The 22454-nt window shown below is 33.7% G+C and overlaps 1 long non-coding RNA gene and 1 pseudogene across 2 annotated transcripts in view; one reads left to right on the top strand and one right to left on the bottom strand.

Moving 5' to 3' along the window:
* LOC146993764 (uncharacterized) overlaps positions 1-17786 on the bottom strand; it is a 299602-nt pseudogene extending 281816 nt beyond the window's left edge. The window contains exon 1 of the transcript XR_015043887.1: positions 15111-17786. The product of XR_015043887.1 is annotated as an uncharacterized LOC146993764 (transcript). The remainder of the gene's footprint in view (positions 1-15110) is intronic.
* LOC146993762 (uncharacterized) overlaps positions 1-22454 on the top strand; it is a 240511-nt gene that overhangs the window by 16442 nt on the left and 201615 nt on the right. The gene's annotated exons all lie outside the window — the stretch shown is intronic.

Raw genomic sequence — 22454 nt, 5'->3', positions numbered from 1 at the left:
TTTCAATTTTTCTGCTGCCAAAATTATTCAAAAAACATCTTCCATTGGAGAACTGGATTTTCTAGAGGCATTTCACATTCATAAAAATCTTTCTGTTCTAGTTAACGATCCTAATTCCAATCCAAATTTGCCTTCGGCCTTTAAAGAAATTATGTTTTAGTTCTGGTTTCACCAACAGATGGCACCACATGCTTATTCTTGTCCAGGCTTTCTTATCTTATCTAATCATTTTTTCCTATCTTGTTCATTTGTGGTTTTGCAGCTGAGGATGGTGGTTCGGTAAAACCATCGAAACTAGTCCTGTGGAAATTTTGTAAATATAATGCTGATTTTTGTTGTTTGTCTTCTGGAAGAGAATTTATGTCGGATATCAATGGAGAGGAAAATAAGGGATTTTTAATAGCTAGAATAGTTGCTTGGGAGTCAGATTTTATGCTAAATTCGTTGAGATTTTTGAGAATGGCTATTTCAATTGCTGCTTTTATAGCTGACAATTACGCTTGGAAAACACTATTATTATTATGAGGATGGCCTTTCCATTTGATGATATTTGAGGGGGTAATTTGAAAAAAGACTGCGGAACCAACTTTTCCTTCAATTTTTTATCCATCAGTATAAGCAATTGGAGATGAATTTTAATTTTCTTCAGACGTGGGGAATATTATTTTGCTGAAGCGAAGCGCTGGATGGATAAGATTGGGGTTAATTTTCTTTTCAGAGTTTGGATGGCCAAAAGGTTTGGTTGTTGAATTCTGCGGCTTGGTTAAGTTGAAGGACTTTCATATAGGTGCATTCAATTTCTGCACTGATTGATATCGGAAGAGTACCAGCTAAAGTATCAAGTGCTATATTTGAAGTTGTGCGATACGCCCGCATAATGCAGAGAGTAAAAGGCCTTTGAATTGAATTTAAACATTTGATCTTTCTCACTGTCATTGGTTGTGCCCAAATTCCGGCTCCATAATTTACCATTTTTGAGATGACTGTTTTTAGAAGAATACATGTTATATGGGCATTTAGGCCACAGTTATATCCATGCATATGTCGTAGGCAGTTAGCTATTGATCTTGTACGAAGTTTAATATTTTGTAGATGAGGAATCCAGGAGAATTTCTTGTCGATTGTTAAACCGAGGTACTTGATTGTATTCACAGATTTGATCTTTTGATTGTCAATTTTTAGAGCTAAAGCTTTAGTTATATTTTGTCCTGGTTTATGGATCACTAAGACTTGGGACTTACTATGTGAAATTTGTAGTTTTTGAATTTTGCAAAGTTGGTTAAATAACTGGAGTGTTTTGTTGCAATTATTCTGTTAAATGTCTCTGGTACGGCCACTTGTATTAAAAGCTACATCATCTGCGAAAGCTACAATTTTTGAGTGATCTGGCCATGGATAGGCAATGATGATGTTGAAGCTGATATTCCAGAGATCTGCACTCATGCAATACCCTTGATGACATTCTCGGACTTGATTACGCACAATTTCAGTGTTGTTGTAAAGAATCATACTTTTCCTGTTTCTGAAGTAATCTTGAATAATTAGAAATAAATTTTGAGGGCACTTAAAGGAACGCAGCGCTTGTAAAACTGCTGGCCACCATAAAGAAGTGAAAGCTGATTTAAAGTCAAGACATATTATTGCAGAATGAAGTTGGTTGATTTTATTGTTTCTGACTTGTTCAAGAGCTGAATTAATTGCATGACTTGTTGAAAGTAGGCTTTGAAATCCAAACTGGTTATTGCTTATTAAGTTTTTGCTGTAAACATGAAATTTTAGACGACCAATAAGACATCTTTCCAAAACTTTTCCCAGGGCCGGGAGAAGATTTATCGGAAGATAAGATTTAGGTTCATCGGAGCTTTTATTCTTCTTATTGAAGAGTATTATATAACCAATTTTCAGGCAATCAGGAAAGGTAGAGAGCTCTGTTGGAAAATATAGCTTATTGTAAACCCTTTACTGCATCATCTCTCCTCCTTGAAATGTTTATTTAGTTTAGTTCTTATTTTAATGTAATATAGTAGTTACTTCTACTTCTTTTTCTTGCTGCCACTGTTTGCATTGAGAACGGACTGTTTCAACCTAATCCAGATGCAAAAACAAAAGTGATGTTACGTCATCTGGAAAGCCGTTTCGTGCCGATAGCTGATTGGTTGCCGTGAGATGACGTCATGCATACTTCTAGGTATAAGTATCTCGCGTCGCTCTGGCTCAGCCCTCCTTTCAGTTCTCCTCCTTCTAGTTCCTGCTTTCCTGGCACTTGAGTGAGCGGTTTCCAGCCCCCTCAGAAGGAAGCATGCAGTCCGGTGAATAAAGTGCCTTGGTTCCGGTTTGCGGGATGGCTGTTCCTGAATAAAGTTCCTTGGTGCCTGTCCGCGGGATGATTGTTCCGGAATGAGTTCCTTGGTTCATATCCATAAGATGATTGTTCCAGAATAAAGTTCCTTGGTTCCAGAGGCTACCATATGAGTGACTACAGCAGTCATCCATGTTCTTCAATAAAGGCGGCATTTAAAATACGTGAACGGCGATTCCTCGTGTGCAACTAATGCAAAAGGAGTTAGGCCGGTTTTGAGTGCTTTCAAGAACTTCATTTAAATTTTTCAGGTGTTTTCTCAACCATTGATTATGGACTTATTGAATGTGTAGCCAGCTTCATTTTTAGGCCGCATAATTACTGTTTAGGACATTTTGTTTGTATAGAATGCCAGTGTTTTTGGAGATCAGGTAAAAATATTATTTGATGAATGATGGTTATATTATATTTCTCCTAAGACTCTGATATTGTTTAAATTTATTTTCTGTGTTTTTATTCTTTATTATATTGTTAATAAATTGGTTAAGTTTGAAACCTTTTTATTGTCTTCAATGTCTGCACAACATATTATCTCAGGGAGCTTTTACTGCTACTATTGCTAAAATGCTTAATTTTTATAAACTTTAAAGTTTGCTTTAGCATCAAGCTCTATACATTGATTGCAAAAACTACAGATTATGTCAGGATGTGCTTGATTGATTAATTTTATAATGTGGTTATCGATGCCATCTGGGCCTGGTGCCTTTTTTAAAGCTAGGTTTTTAATTATTTGCTTTATTTCTTGTTTTGAGAATGGAATATCGTTGTCTGTTTGTGGAATGTCATCGCAGTTACGGATTCTGGTTTGAGTAGGCGAATCTTCAGCTGGATCATCTTTTAGAAAGACAGAGTCAAGAATCTCATTTAGGGTTGAGAGAGTGGCATCCTGAATTTCAGCAGAACTTGAAAGCAAATTTGAGGGAAGTTGGATTTGTGACGGTTTAAATATTTTACTACTGGCGATCTTGTATAAGGTGCCATAAGTTTCTTTATTGTTTGAACAATATTTGTGCCAACTTTTTAATTTAGATTCGAGAATCATCTTTTTGTAGTTTGCATTTTCTTTTTTTAATTTGAGCCAGGCTTGGTGTCTTAATTCATCATCAGTAATCGATTTCATTTTCCGTTTCAATGCTCTCGCCTTATGCTTCTGAGCACGTAACTCTTTAGTCCACCAATGTATATGAAAGTAAGGTTTTGCAGATTGTACTGGAAAGGTATTTTCACATATTTCTTGGATTTTTTTTTTTTTTTTTTTTTTTTTTTTTTTTTTTTATAAAATCTTCTGTAGCTTTATTTAGATCTTTTGTAGCACTTAGTTGAAAGGAAGAAGTCACTGGAAATGCGGATTGTTAAATTTGCTTAATAAAGTTCTTTTCTTTCTTTTTCAGTAATTTTAAAACGTTTCATTAAAACTGATTCTGAGTTCTCTTTGATTTCAAAAGTACTATATTTATGATCTGATTGGTAGTTGTCTTCTTCAATTTTGCGATTTGAAATTGAATTAATTAGGCGATGGGAAGTAACTACAAGATCTGGCCACACTCTCCCATACATTGTTTCGAAAGAAGGTAAATCCGAGGCATGGTTATGAATGACAAGATTATGTGAATTGAAGAATTCCTCAAGGGACCTTCCTCTTGGACTAGTGGAGTTGTAGCCCCAAAGCTGGTTGTGTTAATTGAAGTCTCCACAAATTATGTGTGGACCTCGAAAGGAAAACAAGATGGATTCTAAATCTTGAAGCAAAGGAGAAATATCCTCGGATGGAGATGCATAAATACTTGAAATGAAGTTGAGAGTTGGAACTACAGTCAAAAGTCTTTAATCCGGACTCGTCGGGACTCCGGCGATTCCGGATTATAGATCATCAGTTTAAATCTGGTAAGATGGCATGCAGAAATTATAAAATTAAAAATATGAAACCGTAATTTATGAAATAAAGAGCAATTATGATCTAAAGGGTATCAAAATTTACAAAAAAAGTTTAATTTTTATTTGTTTACTTTATTAAACATTTCTTTCAACGCGCACATGCCTAAAGCATACATTACGCATAGTCGAAATTAGAAAATTGCAACCAGAAAACTATTTGATGTGTATTCGTGATATTTATAATGATGAGGAATTTGATTTAAATCATATCAAAGACGGAGTACATTGAGATGAAATACTACAGGTAGTAACTTAGTAAGGAATTATAAGCGGAATAAAATAAAAACATCTGCTTTGAAGATAAGGATAGTGCTGACAGATCAACTTCCAGTTCATTGCGCCACCGCGACGTTTCTCCCCTTCGAGAGCAGCGTGAAATTGATAAACAGATTCGGAACGGTTAGAGAAACAAAGGATATGCCTTTATCGATTTTTTGCAGCAATTCCACTTTTTGTTTGATGGACATCGAAACATGCTTTCGCTTTGTAGATCCTTTGGCAGCTCCAGAATTGGAAATTCTTTTTGACATAATCGAAAGTTCAAGCTTAGTTTTATAAAATTGCTTTAACAGTCTGCAAAAAATAATAAGCCGGATCCAATCAGAAGATTAAGGAACAACGCAATCTGCAACATTAACTGAAATAGATAATTAGATAATTTTAGCTTAGCTTATACCGTCCGTTATACATTAAACGCGCATGCGTAAACGTATTATGCGCATGCGTAAACGTATATGCACATAATACCTTTGCGCAATTGCGTTTACGCATGCGCCTAAAGTTTGTAGCTTTGAGGTCCGGATTATAGATAATTCCGGATTAAAGACTTTTGACTGTATTAAGACTGATTGTAACTAGGTCTCGTTTGGCTGTAATTAGAATTGGGTGCCAGCTATGATTAAAACTGATGATAGCTGCTCTGGAATGTTGATTAGGGGACTGAGGAGAATATTGAAAGACATTCGAAGATGTTAGAATGCTACTTACTTTCCCTTCGATACAATAGGGTTCTTGGATTAAAACAAAGTGTTTATGGTTATGAGTTAAGAATTCTACTAGATGATCAGAAGTCGCTTTTGCTCTTTGTAAGTTGATTTGAAGAAAACGAATTGAAGAAAATGGCATAGAGTTTTTTTTAGCAAGGTTGGGGGTAGATTATTTTGTACATTACTGTCCACGTTATAGTCTGCAGTTGAAGTGTTGTTCTTTAAATTGCGCTCTTGTATGTTAATTGCAAGTGAAGAATTTTTAGTTATGGATGATGGCAACATGTGAGGTTGTGGCTTTGTCCAGGTACAATAATTTGTTGAGCTGACTCCTGTAAGTCTGACATGTTCTTTCATGAGCACCGTGATCAGTTGGCAACGAAGAACCAGTTACTTGGTTACTTCGCACACAATTTACACAGAGTTTTATGTTTGAGGTACACTCTCTATGCATTGTTTTGCACAGATGGAACAGCAGGGAGGATTTTGACAGCTTCGACTATTATGTCCAAGACCCTGGCAATGAAGGCAACGGGGAAGTGAAATGTAGGGACGGAAGGAAGACGAGTTGAATCCAATGAAGACTCTTGAAGAAGTAAAAAAGTCACTAGAATCAGAAGAAATTTCTACAATCCAATTATTTGTATTTTCAGATCGGTGAACTGGAGAACAAGAAATATCAAGATAATTATTTGATGTAATTTTCAGAGAAGCCAATTTGATATCTTCAGCAGCCGCTGAAGAGGGTACATTAAACACTATGAGTTTGGTACTTTTGGGTTTTGAAGTACGAACAGTTACGGAAGCTTGTAGTTGTGAATTTTCAACGATTGAGTAGTGTAACTGTTCTAAGTCTGCTTTCTTTTCGACACCGATTAAAAGCTCATTAGACTTAGTAGTACGAATATTATTGATATGAATACCCAGTTTTTGTGGATTAAGTGTCGAACTTAGTTGGTGTCTGATATCTTCAGGTGTTCTCTCTGAATCTTTAAATTTCAGGAGTAGAATATGAACTCTGATTTGACTTTTTGGAGTCTGTTTCAAAGAAATGTTTTTGGCGGCAGCAACAGCGTAAGAATTTGGGGTTTGTTCTAGAAACTTTGTTTCGAATAATTGTTTAACTTCATGTTGTTGTTGTTGCAAATGTTCCTTCACTTCAGAAATAACTTTAGTATTTGAACGCTGAAGAGATAGTTGTTCTCTCAGTTCCGAAATTGTACCTTCGTGCTTCGCTAGAGTAAGTTCTTGGTCGCCACTATTTGAAGAAGAGCTGTTAAATGGCCAGAAATATCTTTATGTTCTTGAGTATTAAGTTTTCTAATTTTGCCGATGTTTAGAAGATCTTTAATTTTATCAGTAATTCGTAGAATATCATTCAATCTGGAGGGGGTCAGCATTTTCAGGATTGCTAGTTAATGAATGGGAGATGTTTAACCCGGGAGAAGTCGCGCGGGGCACAGAGTCACCCCATGCATCAAAAATCAACAATCCTAACCGGAAATATTTCATTTTAATGAATCATCCTTTTAGTATCCTCCTGTTTGACACTCCCCTTGGAATGTGTATTGTCATTTTTGCTTGTTTTTCTTTTGTGCGAGAGAAGCAATCGTTTCTTGGAATCCATGAGGGAATGGGGTGACTATTCCAAGAAGTGTTGTTCTTTAAATTCTGCTACGACTTGTGTTCTTTAAATTCCATGCGACTGTTACTGTTTCGAAATTTTTCATTAGTAGAAGTTTAGCTTCGTGCTCTCGTGTGTTGCCGTTGTGGTTCTGTTGGATTATTGGACAGATAATGGTTTACAAATGTAAATTTACCGAACATGAAAAAGAGATGGAACGTTTGAGAACTGTATTACATGAAGTTGAGTCTTCTGAAGGAGAAATTGATCAAGATAGTAAAAATGAATCTGATAAAGAAATATACAGTTCTCACAACAGCGAAAAAGAATTTGAGCAGAATGATGAAGACGACGAAAATCCTGATTTAGTAAAAAGTATTTTTATTAGCAAAAATAAGAGTTTGGCGGAATGGAAAACCAAATCAAAAAGTGAAAAAGGTCTTCTCAAATTATAATAACTCATTTAGCAGGATTAAAAGAAACTGCACGCAATATAAAGAAGCTTCTAGAAAGTTGAGAATTGTTTTTCAATGCTAAAATGATACAATCCATTGTAGAGTGTACAAATATTTATATTGGAAAAATATTACGAGAAGTGATGTGGAAATTGGAGCACTTTTTGGGCTTTTACATCTGTACGGCTTGCATAAATCGTCACATAAAAATACGCAAGATTTGTGGGCTACTGAAAATTGAAACAGGCATTGCAATTTTACGGAACACAATGTCATATAAAAGATTTAAATTTCTTTTCAGGTGTCTACGGTTAGACAATGTGACTAATCGTGAAGCTCGGAAAAAAATTGGACATACTGGCGGCTGCGAGAGAATTTTTTACCGATTTCAATGAAAATTGCCAAAAGATATACCTTATTGGTAAATATGTTACTATCAAAGAAAAATTAGAGAAATTTCGAGGGCGGTGTTCCTTTTGTCAATATATACCCAGCAACCCATCGAAGTATGGAATCAAAATATTTGCCTTAATAGATTCAAGAACTTTCTGCAGCTATAACATGGAGATATACACAAGACAACAGTCTGAAGGTCCCTTTAGATTTGAAAATTCTTCATTTGAAATTACAAAATGCCTGTGCACCCCCCTTTGTTTGGGCAGAAATGTAACAATGGATAATTGGTATATGAGTTATCCTCTAGCAAAAGAACTTTTGTCAAAGAAGTTAACTATTGTAGGAACCCTGAACAGAAACAAGGCTGAAATTCCCACCAGTTCATCCAAACAAAAACTAGGAACGGTTATTTATCTATATTTGGGTTCTAAAAGAACGCAAAAATAGTATCGTATGTGCCTAAAAAATCAAAATGTGTAGTTTTGTTATCTACAATGCATTGCGATGATGCCATTGATAAAAGTGATGATACGAAGAAACCAGAAATAATTTACTTTCATAATGCAACAAAAGGTGGTGTAGATAAAGTTGATGAAATGTTATCGTTATATTCGACATCTCGAAAAATCAACAGATGGCCGATGGTCGTCTTTTACTGTGTTGAACGTCACTGCAATAAATACCCAAGTTGCTTTATTCCCAACATAGACCCCTCCCTTACAATACGGAAATAGTAGAAAATTCCTAAAAAAATTGGCTATATCTCTTATACAGTGCCTTACATAGAGATAACAAAAAATATGTCAATGTTTCCTAAAGTGGTTCACGAAAGCATCGATAATGCGACTTCTAGTTTATCAGAAGAACGCCCAACAAAGAAACCAAAACTCGACAAAGGCCGACGTGCTACGTGTCCAAGATCCAAAGACAATAAAACTACAATTTCTTGCAAAATATGTGATAATTTTTCATGTAAAATTCATTCTTCCTATGTTTGCCAGAAGTGTATGTTAGCTTCTGACTCCTGATTAGGTATATACAGTCAAAAGTCGTTAATCCGGACTCGTCGGGACTTCGGCGATTCCGGATTATAGATCGTCAGTTTAAATCTGGTAAGATCGCATGCAGAAATTACAAAATTAAAAATATGAAACCATAATTTATGAAATAAAGAACAATTATGATCTAAAGGGTATCAAAATTTACAAAAAGAAAAAGCTTAATATTTATTTGTTTAGTTTATTAAACATTTCCTTCAATGTAAATTGCTTCGTTTCATGTGATAATACTTTCTCTTTAATTCAATTAAACAGACATAATTTATTGTTTAGTTACAAAGTTCCGCTGTTCAAGTCCTATAATTGCTGTGTTGAGAATACCGACTAATCTGTCAATCGAAATGTTTTCGTTTTCAATAACCTCTGGGTCACTTTCTTCACTATCGGAAGCGAATTATAATCACGAGGAACTTAATTTAAATCATATCAAAGACCGAGTACATCGAGATGAAATACTACACTTAGTATGGATTTATAAACCAAATAAAATAAAAACACCTGCCCTGAAGATAAGGATAGTGCTGAGAGATCAACTTCCAATCCGCAGCGTGAAATTGATAAACAGATTTCGGATTTCAAAACATACTTTCACTTTGTAGATACAAATTACATATTAGTAAATATATATCGGAAATTCTATTTGACATAATCTTTCTAATCTATCATAATCTAATAATGACGTTTCTGCCCCCACCCCCCTCTGCCGCAGAGCAGCGTGAAATTGATAAACAGAGTTCGGATTTCAAAACATACTTTCGCTTTGTAGTAAATATATATCGGAAATTCTATTTGACATAATCGAAAGTTCAAGCTTACTTTTATAAAATTGGTCTAACAGTCTGCAAAAAATAATAAGCCGGATCAAATTCGAAGATTAAGGAACAACGCAATCTGCAACATTAACTGAATTAGATAACTTTAGCTTAGCGTATAACTCCGTTACACATTAAACGCGCATGCGCACAAACATATTCGCAGCCGTAAGGGTCTTACGAACTCTCATAAACGCCTGTGCGCATGCATAGACGCGACGCATGCGCAGAAAGTTTGTAGCTTTGAGGTCCGGATTATAGATCATTCCGGATTATGGGTGTCCGAATTAACGACTTTTGACTGTACTTATTTTGAATGGATTTTTTTCCTTAAATATTGAAATAAGTTTTTTAAGTAAAGAAGTATAGTTTCTAAATGAAATATTGCAATTATTGTTTATAATCAAATGATTTCTATAAAATATATAACACATTTTACTAATGAAACTGATTAGGGTGACACTCCAACGTCAGTGTTGGGAGCACGCCTTCTGCCAGGTTAATAATGATGGTGAGGAAGACCTATCTATAGAAGCCGTCGATAAGAGTTTACAATTTCATAGAGCACATAAAACAAAAATGACAATAAATCAGAAGCTATTCATAATCAGAGCAGAAAATTTCTAGTACATGAAGTTAACAAAAATAAATAAATAAGTGAATAATAGTGAATAATTGCTTATTAGAATAAATGTTATTACTCACATAAAGTCTGACAAAAATAATTCTAAATTCAGGTGTTATTCAGTTCCAATGTTTCTTAGGAAAAAGAATATATATATAAAGAAAGAAACACAAAATAAATAAAAATAAAGAATTATCTGTTGACAATACTATATTATGTCAAGTCTTAACCAAAGGTTAATTAATTAAATAAATGTGAGTTGTCGGACGTACATTATATTAAGTCATTAAGAGGAATTCTAAACCTTACTCAAGACAGGTATTTCTGCAAGTGAATGTTAAGTAATCAGTATTATACTTAGAAAACAGATACACCAGTATGTAGAAAATTTTCAGAATTATGCAAAACACACAAAACACAATGTGATAGGTTAGGGGAGTATAAATCAGTATGAAAAGACACACTAGTTACATTAACACATGTACATACAATTCTAAATACCAGATAATAATAATAACAATAATTGTAGTGAAAATAAAATAATATTAAAAAAGAATTTTTTAAAAAAAGTATATTCTTTCCTAAAGTCCAAGACTGCAGGAGTTAATAAATATACCGTGAAAAGTGGTTCAGAGTTCTGCTTGCAAGTGAATAAAAATAGTGATTCAAGAATTAATTAATTGAAAGATAAGCACATGGTATCAAACTAATAATGTGATGATCTGTGAAGATGCAGTATTTGAGCCCGTTTCATTCAGTGCTTTTATCCTTTTAGAACTTTGGTTAAAGATTTAAAATACAATTGTTGAAATTGGGCAAACATTCTCCGCCGATGAAACTGAGAAAGTCGTGTGCAATGAAAGGGCGCTGTTCTTCTTAGAGCTGTAACAATAGAGCACGGTCGTGGGCATACAGATACAGTTCAAGGTCGCCTCCCAACTGGTTTCAGGGGCAAGTATGTGGGAAAAAAAAAATATCTCTGTAGAAGATAATGGGGGACGTTAAATTGAGTAATAACACTTACGTTGAGTAATAACACTTGCACGTTAAATGCTCTTGAGTACGATTTCAGCGTTGATAGTCTTGTAAATAAGTTATAATCCAGGAAAAACTTGCATTAATTGAGCTGAATATGACACAATTTTAATGAGCTGTACTTCCTTAATTGCTTGAAATAATAACATCAAATGGCATCCATAGGTATCCTGGGAATGTGAATTAATCAAAAAGTTCAATGGTACTTACGTATTATCGCAACCAGGCCAAAATTTGCATAAATTGCCAAATTTGGCGACCCTACTTACGGCAACACTACGTGTTATACGTAGTTTTGTAAAAAGAACATGTGGAGATTCACAAAATTTTCCTGCATTTTCGTGCAAATTTTTGTAATTTATGAGAAAATAGCAGTGTACATGGATAAAGTCAAGAATATGCGCAACGCCATTTTTGTGCAATTCTGGGATGTTTTTTTAAGTAAAAATAAGTCGACATGTACATGGTTATGGCGAATACGGTTTTCAATTAGTGCTAAAAGCAATAGCCAAAAGATTTCCGCTGAAAAAATAATTCTGCAACTTATTCAAATTCGAAATTGGAAGGGTTTAATTGCTATTTTATATTTTAAAACAAAATAATATAAAAAACTGTATTAAAAATTATCTGTAATTAATAAATGTACATTTTCTTTCTATTCATACTTTTTTACTCAAACTTACAAATAGCGCCAACCTGGTTGCGATAATACGTAAGTACCAGTTCAATTAATTTTATAGACGGCAGCACTATTACACAGGAAGAGTTTTATAAATAACTTTTGATCCTTGGCACTTCGCTTAACCACTTTCACAAACAAAGGAATATCGGCCGCGTTTCACAAGAATAATAAAAACTAAGTATTTGCTGAAATAATGGTCATAGGAACTAAATCTTTGCAGCACTGTGTTCGCGGTATGTTGCTGAAACTTGTGCTATGCAATTGAAATCGACTTTTATTTTTTAAACAACACTTACAACAAAACAAGCGGAAGCACATGAAACTGCAGCCTACACAGCTGCTGGTACAACAACTGATACTAACTCTGAAGGAACAGGAATTTGTTACTAACAAGATGTCTTTAATGCAGAAGCAATTCGGTGTACATGCAAGTTTCTAATCATCTTCTATATGTTAAGGCCTTATGTTCGTTGAAGCGAAAATGTTCCGTATATAGTTAACAGGAAATAAAATTTCTTATAAAAAAACACTGCTTGACTAAAAATGTTTGTTCTTTGGCCAAAAAAAAAAAAAAAGAAGAAGAAGAAGCACTGAAATTTTTTTTTACTAATTTTCCACTTTTTTCTAATTTATCTTTTCCAGGCTTCCCATATTTAGCGATTTAAGCGAACTCAACACAAATTAAAGTGTTACTTCCAATTAGACAACATGCAGGAAAATTTGTAAGAAACGCAGTAACTTTCGAGGACGTTAGATCCGATCCGTAACATATCACTTTCTCATGATCAAATTGGCTGGACCCCTCTTAGTTTAACCCCAAGGGCTGTTTAGAGCTCCTAATGATTCCTGCAATTTAGTACAATATCTCAGTTCTATTTATCAACATGCCTTTGTTCTTAAACTGAAAAAAAGTGCAAAGAAAATGTGCCTACAGTTTGTTTTATTTTTAGATGCTTACTTTGTTGCTTAAAAATAAAGAAAAGCTTATTAACAGGAAAAAAAAAAAAAAAAAAAAAGCAGGTTTAAGAATTCTATAAGAAAAGATGTTTAAAAATGAATAACTATCATTTTAAAATTTTAGTCCATGAATCTATATTATTATGCAGTACAAAGTCTTTAATCCGGACGTCCATAATCCAGAATTGAAAGCTTCCGCATAATACCTTTACGCATGTGCCTTTAATGTATAACGGACGGCATAAGCTAGGCTAAAATTATCTAATTATTTATTTCAGTTAATGTTGCAGATTGCATTGTTCCTTAATCTTCTAATTGGATCCGGCTTATTATTTTTTGCAGACAGTTAGAGCAATTTTATAAAAAGTAAGCTTGAACTTTCGATTAAGTCAAAAAAGGTTTACGATTCTGGAACTCCGAAAGGATATACAAAGCGAAAGCATGTTTTGATGTCCATCAAACAAAAAGTGGAATTGCTGCAAAAAATGGATAAAGGCATGAAGAAAGTGACAGAGAGGTTGGTGGAAAAACAAAACAAAAAAAAAAAAAAATTCGATTGACAAGTTAGTGGGTATTCTCGGCACAGCAATTACAGGACTTGAACAAAGTTCCTTTGTTACTGAACAAGAAATTATGCCTGTTTATAGAACTAAAGAGAAAGTATTAACACATGAAACGAAGCAACTTAAACAACTTACATTGAAAGAAATGTTTAAAAAGTAAACAAATAAATATTAAGCTTTTGTAAATTTTGATACCCTTTAGATCATAATTGCTCTTTATTTCAAAAATTACTGTTTTATATTTTTAATTTTATCATGTCTGCATGCCATCTTACCAGATTTAAATTGATGATCTATAATCCGGAAAAACCCCTAATCCAGAATCGTGAAGTCCCGACAAGTCCAGATTAAAGACTTTGTGCTGTATAATGTATATAAACCAGAAGAAAATAAAAAATATTTTCACATTACCATCCGAGGACAATGGTGATACTTTTTAATATTATTATTGAAATTTTTCTGTTTTGCATTCTAATCAAAGGTACTATTCGGTTTCGATTCTAAAAAATCATCAAACTATTGCTGATGATAATGCTGCCAAAAATAATTGCAGCAACCCTAATAAGTGTGGCAAGAAAGGAATTTAGATGAAAGGCTAATTTCATATAATACTTTTTAATTATTATAATTTATATGAAAAAGGCTAAACATGACTGAATGGAAGCATAAGAGTAAATAACTATATCAAATCATTATTATAATTTATATAAAAATTGCTAAACGTAACTGAATGGATGCCTGCATCGCTATTTCCTACCGACTTATCGCTAAAGCATAATTTCATCTTGTTGGTTGTTCGGACATAATTTTCTATAATGAATGATGCCTTTTCTTTGAAAATATTCTCGGTAAAGTGCAGAATCGCTCACTTGTTTGCCGCTTTTTACAAGGGTAAAAACAATTGAATTTTTGTCAATTTGTTTTACTTTTTAAGTAAAAATAGGTCAATGTGTACATAAATAAAGTCAAGGGTGTGCACAGTGCCATTTTTATGCAGTTCTAGGATTTTTTTTTAACGTGAAAATAGGTCGATGTGCACATGGCTACTGAGTATGTGAAATTCTTAAAAACGCGTCAAGCAGTGGGTGATTCTGCACTTTACCCAAAATTCTGTTACCGACTTTTCATTATGGGCAATTCCCAAATTGTTAAATCCATACGATATCAAAAAAGGATTTAAAAATTAAACTAGTATTTCAATGGCGTCTTAAGAAATATAGAACTATATAAACTTACGCAATCTGAAAGCAGCAAGTACTCTAGATTTGGCGCTTTTGCGCATACATTTTCGCTGCAATTTTTTTACGGCCCTCAAAACGGAATAATACCTAATCAAAAAGTTAAGGTAGAGAAATAAAGCTAATCTTAAAATAATTACAGCAACATTTTTGCTTTTTCTCAATACTTCCATACTTTCCAAAGCACCTAGCTAGTGAGTATGACATTTATTAAATTGTTTATTCTTTTTTTAAATTCATATTTTATTACTTCATTTTATTTTTCAGAGCCAAAATATTTCCAAGTTCCCAAAATGGAAAATAATTTCACCTTATAATATGATAGCAGAAGATAAAAATGAATTAAGTTCTCAAAATAAATATCTATTATGCATAGATTTCTTACCTGCAGAGAAATATTTCCCAATTTCTTCTTATTACAAACTTGGGATTACTCAACTTAGTATGTCCAAGATTTGATTGAAAATATCAGAGATTTCATTTCGCTTTTCTAAAAGTGTTATGGAACACTGCACCGATTTTGTAAATTTTATACATTGACACATTTGATACTGGAGCCAAACAGGCATGGTCTTCAGAATTTGCTCAAGACGAGGAAAAATACCTAATATACTTTTCATGACAGGCACCAAGAATGGCATTGCTATCTGTAATAACACAGTTGTAATTCATAACTGTATGAAATTCAGAAATAGTTAATTTTAACATAAAACACAAATAATTTACAGCATACATATAGGATGATACATTTAGCCACCTTTTAGAATTTCAATTTTTGAAGTTCTTATCCAGACATTATGCAGCAGATATAAACACTGATTATCATGTAAAAGTATGTTGAAAAATATTTCATCTTATGAAAACAAATAAACAGTTTATAACTTATTTTCATCAAATGAGAATTTCTGTTTCTCCAACAGGGTCACCAGTATGCTTTATGCTTTTCAGATTTGCCTATCTAAATTCTCAGAAATTTGCTGCACCTAAATCTGTCAACTGCTGACAAAAATCAAAAGATGACCTCAAATGAGGTTATCGAGCTGCACAGACAAGCATTTTCTACAAAAGTATGTAAAAGTTGTTTCTAACATGTGTTCAAAACACTGGAGGCATTTCTTCGGTGAGGATAAGATATACATTTTCTTCATCGCTCTGCTAAATGGCTTCTTACATATGAACACATAACATTTTTCTCTTATGTTTATATCCATATTTAAATCCTCTTCATGAAAACAAATGAACATTTACGTACCACACCCACAAATTTTCTCTCCAGTGTGAATAAGTATATGAGGTTTCTCTGCTGTGTGAATACACATACGTATGTTTAAATAATTTTTTTGATTAAGTGGATTTCACACATAAAAGTTTTCTCTCCTACGTGAATAAACATATCTTTGTCCAAACTACCCTTTTCATAAAGGCTTTCTTACATATTTCACACATATAAGGTTTCTATCCTGTGTGAATATGCATATGCATGTGCAAATTACCTTTTTAATTAAATGATTTCTTACATATTTAACATATATAAGGTTTCTCTCCAGTGTGAATAAGTATATGCTTGTTTAAATTACCCTTTTGACTAAACATCTTCTTACATACTTCACATATATAAGGTTTTTCTCCAGTGTGAATACGCAGATGAATATTTAATTTACCCTTTTGACTAAACGTCTTTTTGCATACTTCACACAGATAAGGTTTCTCTCCAGTGTGAATACGCATATGTATGTTTAAACAAGATTTTTGATTAAATGATTTCTTGCATACTTCACACATATAAGTTTTCTCTCCTGTGTGAATACGCAAATGTACGTTTAAATGAAATTTCCGATTAAATGACTTCTTGCATACTTCACACATATAAGGTTTCTCTGCTGTGTGAATAAGCATATGCCTGTTTAAAATACTTTTTTGATTAAATGACTTCTTACATACTTCACACATATAAGGTTTCTCACCTGTGTGAATAAGCAGATGCTTATTTAAACTACTTTTGTCACTAAACGCCTTCTTACATGATTTGCACATATAAGATTTCTCACCTGTGTGAATATGCATATGCCGATTTAAATTAGCTTTTTGATAAAATGATTTCTTGCATACTTCACAAACGTGAAGTTTCTCTCCTATGATTTCTTGCATATTTTACACATACTAAGTTTCTTTCTTAGGTGAATGAGTGTATGCATATTTAAATGAACTTCTAGCTTAAATAAATTTAAATGACTTTTTATTGATTTAAATGAAATGATACTTCACACCTTGATGTTTGTTACATAAATCTATAATCTAAGGCACTATAAGCTTGTTACATAAATCAGGATGATGTTTATGCTCTGCAATGATGCAAAATAAGACAGTTAACTGAATTCCACCCCAAACTACTTCTGGATATTACACAATTATTTTCAGTGGCTTGCATAGTTACCTTGATTAAAATATTATGGCATATTGTTAATGAGACTTACCTAATATACTGCATGAGCTTGGCTCTGTTTCCAGGAGCACTTCAGTAAAAACCAATTTGTTAGATTACACAGAAACAAGAGTTCTGGCTCAAAAATATTTACATAATTTGGTGTTAATTTACGCAATTCATCATATATGCTTCATTATTATTATACATAAAGTTTTGATTCTCCTAGATTTCTTAGTGCTTAACAGTTGCTTATAAATGCTAAATAATGATCACAATTCACGTCATTGCGAAGTCCACATTGCTAAGTGTATGACTATAGCGAAACAAAACTTCATTTTAGTTTGCAACACATACAGCTGATTTATTTTTTCATATGTCAGATAGACACACAGAAAAATAAAAACTCCTTCCTCGCTTCGTTCATGTGGAAGTTTGGTACACGGGAAATGTTAAACACCGTTCTGACTCCTATAAGATTCATATTTATTTACATTTTCTGGATACACAATTAATTAAACACACACAATTCCACTCGCTCTTCTTTTTCTACTTAACGGCTTCATGTTGCCACTCTGTCGTGTGCGAAGAGTTTCACACATTAACGCCAAGGCCAACTTATACATAAGGCCTGCCAGCGTATTTCCAAACCCTACCCCACTTTTCGAATTTTTGACGTCACGGAAATATCGACTAGTTTCACCTGGCAAGACGCCTACCCCACTTTTGACTACTACCAAAGAATCTCTAAGGAGACGCAAAATCTTTAGTGAATGGTTATTGTTTATCGCCGTGGTGTATTTGAGGAAAGAGGAGAATAATTCGAAAAATCTGGAAAGTGATACTCAGCAATAAATGTGCTGCATTTCATCGCAAAATTTAGCGACGCCAGTAAAACAAACGAAAGTGTTCGAAAAACTTATCCACCCGAAGCGGTACAGCAATTTAAATAAATAATTAAAAAAAAAAAAAAAAAACGCAGAAAACTTCAGATCAAGGAATAAGAAAGAATTGCAGTGCCTCTATGTGCTTAAAAACTACGAAGTATTCTGCAGACTTTCGTGCCAAAATCAAGGTTGACAAATAGATTAATACATTTTATTATTTCTTTTAGTGTATATATTTCAAAATTATTAAAATAACTTGAACAGTTGTTTAATTGCTTAAAACAGCAATAAGGAACAGCTTTAGTATTGGTCCTTTTGGCGATTTTTTTATTTGGTGACAAACTTCGGTCGCCAAGGTAGACCCGGTTTTGAAGATCGGAAAAAAATGGCGGATTTTCAACAAAACCCGATCTAGACTAAATAACAATCCTAAAAAACAAGCTCTTAATCAGAATAAACAGTGTTTCTCTTGTGGTTGCTTGCTAAGTTCTTTTTATAATAATTTAAATAGCAAAAATCAAAAAGCAAGAATCACTATTTTCCATATATAACATCTTTATTATTCTTTGTAGCCCTCACTAACTCCTTACTGATTTTTATGGCATGACAACCTTCTGAAACTAAACTGAAACTAAAGGTGAAGTGAAAGTAGTAGTCATTGTCTAGTAGAAGTAGTTGTAGTTATTATGAGCAATAATAATTGTTGCCTACATCACTCCCCTACCAGTAACAAAGTTACGTTACTCTGAAAACATGGTGGGAGAGAAGATACAAATATCTATACAAATAACACTGATACAAATATATAAATTGAAATTATGTACACAAAAAAAAAACATAATTAAGTTTTAAATTAATATGAAAGAGTTATAAGTTCAAGAAGAGTCAATAACGTCATTGAAACGAACTGGAAGTTTTACTTGTCTTCCACATCGTGTTAATTTTTTAGGTTGTTCTAGTTGCTGACTTGGCACTGATGTTTGCTTACTTGGCACAGATGTATGATCACTTTTTGAAGTTGGAGACAAAAGTTCATTAGGTTGTAACACATAAGCTGGTTTTAACCTATCCACAGAGATACTAACTTGTTTATTTTTAATTGATAGAAGAAAATATTTCGGGGTCCTTTGCAGTACCAAAAAGGGTCCTTCATATGGGGGCTCCAAAGGTTTTTTTACTCTGTCAACCCGCAGAAACACGTGCGAGCATGTGTACAAATCTTTTGGGATGAAAATCTTTTGTTTACATTTGGATTTGGATTGATAGGGCTTTAAAAGGGCCATCTGATTTCGAAGATTACTTACAAAATTATCATTAGATATTGGCATGTTTGATTCTTCAAAGAATTCGCCAGGTAATTTAATAGTTTTGCCATAAACCATTTCAGCTATTGTATACTTGCAGTCCTCATGTAGAGCAGCTCGCAAACCCATAAGAACTGTTGGTAATGTTTCTGTCCAATGAAGAGAATTATGACATCTAATAGCTGCTTTTAAAGTACGGTGTAGACGTTCAATTTTCCCATTACTCTGAGGATGGTAAGAAGTTGTATGGTTTACTTTTACTCCACACAGCGAAGCCAAATTTCGAAACAGTTCCGAAATGAATGGAGTTCCTCTGTCAGTAATAACACAAGAAGGTACACCAAATCGTGTTATCCAATGTTCATAAAAGGCTCTTGCTATATTTTCTGCTGTGATATTTGATAACGGTACCACTTCCATCCAAGAGGTAAACCGATCAATACACGTCAAACAATAAGTGTATCCATTAGAAGGTGAATAAGGCCCAATTAAATCAATGTGCACAACACTAAATCTTTCGTCTGGGAAATTGAGAATATTCTGATTTTGTATGTTTAGTTACTTTATTTTTCTGACAATCGATACAAGTTTGAGCCCACTGTTTAACATCTTTTTTTATATCCGGCCAAATGAATCTTTTAGTAATCTCTTTTACAGTACTTCGGATTCCAGGGTGAGCTAAACCATGAATTGCATTAAATATTTTCATCCGAAAAGTTTGAGGTATGAATGGTCTGATATTAGTAGAGGTATCGCAATATAAGAGTTTTCCTGATGGTAATTGGTGCTGTTTAATATGCAATGATTTGGAATGTAATTTCAACTGTTGCAGTTCATCATCATTAATTTGTGCATCTGCTATCAGGTCAAAATCAACAACAGGTGAATCGATGTCCTCAATCCTAGATAGGCTGTCTGCAACCACATTGTTTTGACCACTTATATGGCGTAGGTTAGTAGAGAATTGTGAGATATATTGTAACTGTCTGAGTTGTCTGGGAGATGCTTTGTTATGATTCTGCTTAAAAGCAAACGTTAAGGGCTTATGATCCGTATAAATAGTAAAATCGCGGCCTTCAAGTAAATGTTTAAAGTGTTTAACGGATAAATATATACCCAAAAGCTCGCGATCGTAAGCGCTATAATTTTTCTGGGCATCATTAAGCTTTTTTGAAAAAAATGCAATAGGTTTCCATCCATTTGGTTCTTTTTGTTGAATAACTGACCCAATAGCCAAATCGGATGCATCTGTGAGAAGTGCCAGAGGGTAATCCGAATTGGGGTAGGCCATCAACGCTACTTGAGCAATATCTTGTTTACATTTTTCAAAACTTTTTCTGGTTTCATTGGTCCATAGTATTTTACGTCGATCTTTTTTTGTAGATCCTTTCAATAGTTCATGAAGAGGAGCTTGAGTTTCTGCGGCATTTTTAATGTAATTCCGATAGAAATTGATCAGTCCTAAGAAGGAACGAAGTTGGTGTATAGTTTCTGGAAACGGATATTCTGTGATAGCTTTAATTTTTTCAGGTAGAGGTTTTGAACCTTCAGCAGATATTTCATAGCCCAAAAAGTCTATTACAGGTACTCCCAAAACTGATTTGCTAATATTAATTCGGAAACCATATTTATCTAAACGCTGGAAAATTGTTTTAAGATGTAAACGATGTTCTTCCTCGCAAGAAGAGGCAATCAAAACATCATCCAAATATGGAAACACAAAGTCTAGGCCATAAAAAACTTCATTGATGAACCTCTGAAAGGTCGCGGGGGCATTTTTGAGACCAAAACTCATGACATTGAATTGGTAAAGACCAAAAGGTGTGATAATAGCAGTTTTTTCTTTATCTTCATCTGCTACTGGAATGTGAAAATACGCTTTAAAGAGATCAATTTTAGAAAATATAGTTTTATGAGTTAAAATATGTTGAAAATCTTGAATTCGAGGAATGGGATAACGATCAGGTACAGTTAAATCATTCAGTCTTCTGTAATCCCCACATGGGCGGAAAGAACCGTCTTTCTTTGTCACTATGTGTAGGGGACTTGCCCATTCTGAACTGGACGGACTAATGATGTTATTGTCCAGCATATATTTGAATTCTCTTTTAGCTATTTCCAACCGTTTAGAATCTAATGGTCTTGCTTTACAACTTACAGGTTGTCCTTGAGTTATAATGTGATGTTTCACATTATGCTTTACAGTAGAAATAAGAAAATTTGGTTTTGTTATACTAGGATACATAGCAAATAAATCAGAATATTTACAAAAGCTGCCCGTTGTATTTACAGTTTCATGAATAGAGATGGGTGCGATGTCACCATAAACTGCAAGGTTCGTCACACCATCAATTAGCCTTTTATGCTTTATATCAATCAATAAATTGAACTTATTTAAAAAATCTGCACCTAATATGGGTTTACTAATTTTTGCTACAATAAATGGGAATTGAAATTCTCGGCGTAAACCAAGATCAAGAATTAAAACTTCTGTACCAAAAGTATCAATTTCTGTATTATTTGCAGCATATAATTTATAGTCACTAATAAGTTTGTGTTTAGAAGTACGAGGAATAAGGCTTACCTCTGCTCCACTGTCAACCAGAAAATGTAAACCTGTTTTTTTGTCCGTGATAAATAAGCGGAATTTACGGATATTTTCTTTATTTACAGCAGCAGAGTCTGCCGCTAATTCTACTGCTGATTTTCGTTTTCCGAGGAGCTGTTTTTCCATGCACAGGGGGGTTTGCATCTATCAGGAAAACACTTTTCTCGAAAACGAAAGTGAAAATAACAGTACTTGCCATTAGGGTTATAACGGCTCCGAGATTTACTTCGATTATTAGATGATCGACTGCTATTTCTTGAGCGAGAACGAGAATTTCTTGTAACAGCTAGTTTTTCGACTTCATTATCCAAAGCTGCAATTTGTTGTCGTAATTCAGCAATAGCATCTGTTCCTGGAGAAACAATACTGCTGGCACAGTATAGTTCTTGTTTTGGTTGCATTTCGATGATACGATCCGCCATCAGAGCTAGTTTTTCGATATCTTCATCACTAACGATTAAAATATTGCGCACAGTATCTGGCATTTTCTGCAGAAATAGTGTTTTAA

This window comes from Stegodyphus dumicola, chromosome 11 (genome assembly GCF_044657685.1).
Source record: "Stegodyphus dumicola isolate Sdum_Otavi_A_Nest chromosome 11, ASM4465768v1".
NCBI classification, from domain to species: Eukaryota; Metazoa; Arthropoda; class Arachnida; order Araneae; family Eresidae; genus Stegodyphus; species Stegodyphus dumicola.
This window is presented reverse-complemented; position numbering and strand designations above follow the sequence as displayed.